At 42.3% G+C, this 6000-nt stretch overlaps 1 protein-coding gene across 1 annotated transcript in view; it reads left to right on the top strand.

Moving 5' to 3' along the window:
• The first annotated feature begins 741 nt into the window (after positions 1 to 741).
• Positions 742 to 6000, top strand: part of BASP1 (brain abundant membrane attached signal protein 1) — a 69721-nt gene continuing 64462 nt past the window's right edge. The window contains exon 1 of the mRNA XM_065399973.1: positions 742 to 788. The gene's annotated coding sequence lies outside the window, so the exon portion shown is untranslated. The remainder of the gene's footprint in view (positions 789 to 6000) is intronic.

Here is a 6000-nt window from a genome sequence, read left to right as displayed (position 1 = left end):
GAACGGACCCATCGCGGCTCCCAACACCACAATGCAGCCTCCTGCTAAGGTTTGCCGAGCTCCGCCTAACTTTAGGAGGCCGCTGATCTGCGTGTACTCCTGTGAGCTGCTGGCCGGTCTGCCGCACAAGTGCAGTGTGTGGAAGGCTCTTTTGTTGATGTCTCCAGACGCAAATCCTGTGTTGGAAGTGGCGTAGGAGCTGCTGCTGGTAAGGAACAGCTTCGCCTCGCAAAGGGCACCTGCCTCCCTCCCTCTCTCTCTAGAGAGAGAGAGACGGGCTGTCAGAGATCTCTTTGGGCAGGAGGAACGGTTCCTCGGATCCAAACAACCCACCGCCAGGATCCTTTCTGGGATTCTATAATTGTACACGAAAAAGAGGGTGATGCACCTTCCCAACAAATCTTCCTCTAGCGTGCAAGCCTGTATTTAAAACCTTGGGTCAGGGCGCCCCCTACGCGTGAGCGTGGGCAAGCACCTCGCCTGCCTACGAGCTTCTTAAATAAATAAGGGTGCGTGTGGCTTTTGAACTGCCCACAGACTGTCACAGAGAGAGAGGGGGGTGGGGTGGGGGAGAGAGAGAGAGAAATGCAGAGGCAGCAGCAGCAGTAGCAGCGGCGGCGGCGGCATTGCTCCAACAAGCACTAGTCACTCCAGTCCCAGCAAGCGAGCAGGGGAGAGCCACACACCAACTCAGCCCAAGCCAAGCGGGCGCTAGGCTACCTAGGACTCTCCCTGTGACACCAGAGCACACAAACACACAAAGGGGGAGAGAGGAAAATATAAAAAAGGTAAGAAGCAGCGTCTCACTTATGCCATTTCCGTGGCAGACACCACGAGCTTTGCATTTGATTCTTTTCTGTCTAGATCTGTCTCAAATGTGGGGAAAGGATTAATTTTTTTTAAACAGCTCCAGTGGAGAAAGGATAGCAGATTTGGAGGTGCTTTAACACCCATCTCTCACCAGGCACGCTGTGAAGGCTTATATTCCTCGAAAGGGAGAGAACGTATGAATTCATGTGAGGCTCAAAAATGAATTTAAATCCAGTCCTTACATTTAAATGCCTGTTACCACGCTTTGGGGAGTGTGTGTGTGTGAGGGTGGGGGAACAGGGTGTTTGTAATACTGCGTAATTTTTAGTGGCTTGAATTTTCTTAGGAAGGTTGCTTTAAACAACACACCTCCAAACCTACTCATGAAATGAAGCACATAGAGAAGAAAATGCATCCATGTTAAGAACATGGAGGGGAGGAGGCGAAGAGACACCATAGCGAGATAACATATAGCTGCTACAAGGGCAATGTCCTAGATTTGGAAGGATGGTTTTCTATTTTACCTGTGGGGCATTTTGGCTTTTGGAATAGGATGAGATAGGGAATGTGTTTGATTAAAATAATAAATCTTGACGCAAACCCTCACTAACTGGGAGCTAGATCCTTTTAAATGGAAGCTCAGCCAGTTAACCTATTGTGGCTTTTAACAATGTGATTGTTCTTGATTAGGCAATAAAAGAGCTTGCTTATTGCTTTAACAATCACGGGTGTGCTTGAAAATGACAGCATACGAGGCAACAATTTTAATCCCCAGATTTGTCAATGCTTTATGCAAATTTTTGGAGGTTTAGCAGCGTTAGTTCTGTCTGGGCAGCAGCTAACAAACCAGACGTCCCACCAGGGAAAAAAAAGAGAGAGAGAGAGAGAGAAAGGACCATCTCCTCTCCTAATGCAGCCTGTATTTCAGTAAATGTGCATGACTCCTAAACGCATTTTCCCCATGAATATGCATCGAATGCTTTCTCTCTACTCCAACAGATCTTTTTTCCCCAGTCAAAGCTACGTGTCCATGTAATTTTTTTTTTGCCTTATTTTCTCCCTCCATCAACCCCTTTTGATGCAGGGAAGGATCACCTCACCACACACACAATATCTATTTACAATGAGAGACTCTCTCGCAACTAACTTCCAGATGTCTTTATTGTGTTTTTAGTGACTAATACCAACACACACACACAATCCGTCCGCCACATCTGGTGGGTGTGAATAAGCCCCATGGTATTGGTTCTCTTTGCTAACAGAGCAATACTGCAGTGAAAATGAATGAAACTGTACTGTAATTACCTATTCCTTTGTCTTTGCCTCACGCATGCGCCGGAGAGCAGGGTGTGGAGAGAGGGACAAGTCAGAAAGATCTCTCCATCATTAATCACGCTCATATCAGAATCAATGGAACAAAGGCATTCAGAGATGTTGCAATATACACATGGAAGCCAGGATGTTTGTAGATTTAATCCCCATCACATTCCTCTCCCACGAGCTCAAATAATGTTTTAAAGAGCATAATATTTTGCTAGGATCTTAATTTTTTTTTATTGGAGAATTTAAAGGGGGAATAAATTGCACACCCCTCCAATTCCATGTAATTTTTTTATCCCGGTAACTACGCCATTGTTACACTAAGGAAAATTTTACTGGTTTATTTTTTAATGGTACTAAACCTATGTTTTGGGCGGGGGCAACCTTCTTGCCTCCCAAATTTTGATCAAGAAAAAGTGACCATGAAAAATGAGGTTGCGGGTTTTGCAGAATTCGCTATCATTGAAATGTAAGTCTTCTAGCAAAATGGCCTTTCGAGGTCTGTGCTGCAAATGGGGTAACCATGTTCGGCTGGCATGTCTCTCAATGTTCAGTTTCTTGTGGGAACTGCTGTCTGGACAGCTCGTAGACAAAGGGGTATTATGTAGCAACACTAATGAGGCAGATCCATTTGTGAGTCCTCGTGGCTGAGGACGATTAAGTGGGTTTAATTTATCTACTGCAGTTAAAATCCACGTTAACGATCTTGTTTAAAAAAAAAAAAAAAAAAAAAGGCCATGCTGTGGGGGAGGGGGACACTTGCTGTGACAGCTCCTACCAAGACTCCATCAAGAGGGAGACTCTCGTGGTTTTTAAGGCAGTCTCCTAAAGCACCTCCCTCTATTTTACTGAGATTTCCATGAGACATTTTCTCTCATTCAGATTGTCGCATCTTGGCAGCTGATCTGGTATTTCTCTTTCCACTCTCCTCCGAACACACTCTTGTCAAGGATTATGATGCAGGCTATGCTTGTTTCCTGGTGGAAAACTCTTGGAGGTGGTGCAGATCTTGTAGGCTTTGTAAATTACGACTGTTTAGACGATGTGTCTACAGTTACAGAGCGAGTGGATCTGTATGATTAGCTTCTGCCAAAACGTGTTCTTTGTAGGCGACCCCCCCCCCCCCCCCAAAGCCGCAGTCATTCACCAGACCGATCTTGGCTGTGGATTTTATTACCTCTCCTCAAACCTCACTTATGAGCATTGGCTGGAAATCTCACATTCCCAGGCCTTCTGTCCCCAATGGATGATTACCTCGTACTCTTTAATACTGTCATTAAGGGCACTTGGGGGGGAGGGGGGGAAGCAGATGCACTGTCCATTATCAGAGCCTTTGAATTTGACTGGAGCCTGTGTACGCCTTGGAGTACAGACGCATGCCAGACACACTACCTGCAGGGCTGAACAGACTTCAGACACGCAGACGATTTTTAAGCACAACTGCTTCTCCCCTCCCACCTCCTCCAACAAAAGCCTCGCAGGAGAAGCAGCAGGAGGCTGGGGGCGTGGGTGGGGGGAGCTGTCAGTGAGGCCGCCGCGTCAGCTGCAGAGATGGAGTTTCCAGTAGAAGTACCTCTACCAGCAGCCTCTGTCAATTGGTTCTGGTGCTTAATATAGAGTGGGAGAAGGAGGGAGGAAAATACAACAATAATAATGAATTAATACAACTGGCTTTAAAAGGAGGTGGGAGTAGGGAGGGAGAAAAGGAACAAAGGTTCTTGCGTTTGCTGTCGCTCTATCGTTTCTTACAGGACAGGAACTTCCTATCAAGAAGATGCTTGATTTTATGATCTTCCTCCCTGCTGGATTAGTGAATGAGCAGTGTGTGTATGTAGGGGTTTCAGTTTCAGAGGGAGAATGTTAGCTACATTCCATGGTCTGGGGGGGAAAAAAAACCAAAAACACCCCATGCAGAGACAGGAAAATCATGGTGGTTCTTTCTCTTGGTGTGCCTTAATGTATAAAACAGCTGATTGTGTAATTCAGGGAATTTGTTAGTACATAGCTGCTGGAAGTGCACACCACACAGCATTTTTGTATCTAACTGAACCCCTGAGAATATCATAATTGTATCCCATTAAAATAAAATCTAGGTTAAAACATGAGACTATTCAGTTCTGTTTTTTCTGTGCAGTAATTTTTCTGCCTTTGCTTGTTTTCCTATGGATTTAAACGTGTTTTGTTTAAACAGTGTGTCAGCAAGATAAGTTAAGTGATATGTTATCCCTGTTAACTATTTCTGAAATGAAGATTTCAGTTTTTATCCTCCCACATACCTTGAAAATGTAACCCTGAAATTACATAAGGAGCATGCACTCCTTATGAATTTTGAACCTTCCTAAATTTCCATGAAAATATTTGTGTATAATCACCTTTAAACATGAAGCCACTGGAATAAATTGTATTATCTAACTAATGCTTCATGTATTTGTCCTATCTTCCATTTGTGGATTTTCCCCTAATACAACTAGTCCTGAAAACCTGCAACAGAGTGTTCTGCGTGCTGGACAACTTTTAGTCTGAAAAATACCATTCTGTGACTGTAAAACAGAGCCATTTTTTATTGGACACATCTTTACTGAAAACACCAGTATTACAAAAACCTTTCCTGCAGAACTTCCCCATCTCAACTTGTCTTTATCTCTTTAGCAAGATTACTTCCGGCTTAGTGGCTAAATCAGCTGATGAGACAGTTATCAACTATTTATACAATTAAGACTAACATACACTAATCAAACTTGCATTTCATAGGCCCAATATAGATATGTAGGATATCCTTTGATCAGTGTAGTTTCATTGCACTTTGGATGCTGAATCTTTTGATTTACCTAGAATATTTGTTCTTGTATCCAGTCTTATTACAGATGTATGAATTTATAGGCATTAATAAATATGAATTAGTAAATTAAATAATGTGTGAGAAGTAACATCTAAAAATGAACTGCAGCACCAAATGGCTTAGATTCTTTAATATACTGGAGACTACTCTGGTAACTGATGCAACGATCTTGGCTTTACTGGTCTTATCAGACAAAATTCCTTGAGATGTGCATAATGCTAGTTGCTCAGGTTTATTAGACGTTAGAAACATCAGTGTTCATATTACATAATTAATCAGGAAAGCTATATTTTGAAGAAGAGTTAAGACAGGCTCCTAAATCCATATTCATTCTTGGGCATCCATTTGGCCTTGGGGAGCTGGATCTTGGTTTAGGTCTCTAGATACTACTGTAATTTCTTCTATACTTCCTAAATCTAAAGACTAGATCTTAGTTTCTCAAGCAGGAAAATGGGCAGTAGTAATTGTTCAGATACAAAGAAGTGATGGCTACTTAGTTTTTTCAAAATCATTCTCTCTTCCCTTCCCTGCACAAAGAAGAGAGAGAGGAGGACCATAAAGGACCAAGACAGTTCCAAAGTGTAGATGTGATGGAATAGTTTCTTCCTTGATCAGAGTTTGAGAAACAGAATACTAAGGGGGAGACTCTGACAAGGAATAAGCCAACAAATCAGTGTGAATAGGAGTGAGCCAACAACCAGAGAAGTCAAAGAAGTAATTCCTGAAAGCATTAAAGCCCTGAAAATAGAAACCATATGCAACATAATGGAAGCTTAATGAATTAGGAAATACTTTCAAGACAAAATATTTAAAAAGTTTCTTATGGAGAATGAAAAGAACTTAAGATTCATGTCTAGCCTACAGCATTTTAACATCTTGCTAATCATAACTTTCTTGCTCAAAATAGTGATGCCAACTAAGCATCTTTTTTCAAAATGGAGAAACTTGGTTAGTAGAAACATGTAGATGTTGGTTTTCTGATGTAAAACTCATAACAATTTTTAAAATTGAAACTGATTATGTTTGGAAAA

The sequence above is a fragment of the Emys orbicularis genome, chromosome 2, assembly GCF_028017835.1.
Source record: "Emys orbicularis isolate rEmyOrb1 chromosome 2, rEmyOrb1.hap1, whole genome shotgun sequence".
Taxonomy (NCBI): Eukaryota; Metazoa; Chordata; order Testudines; family Emydidae; genus Emys; species Emys orbicularis.
Note: the sequence above shows the minus strand (reverse complement) of the source record. Positions and strands in the feature narration are given on the sequence as shown.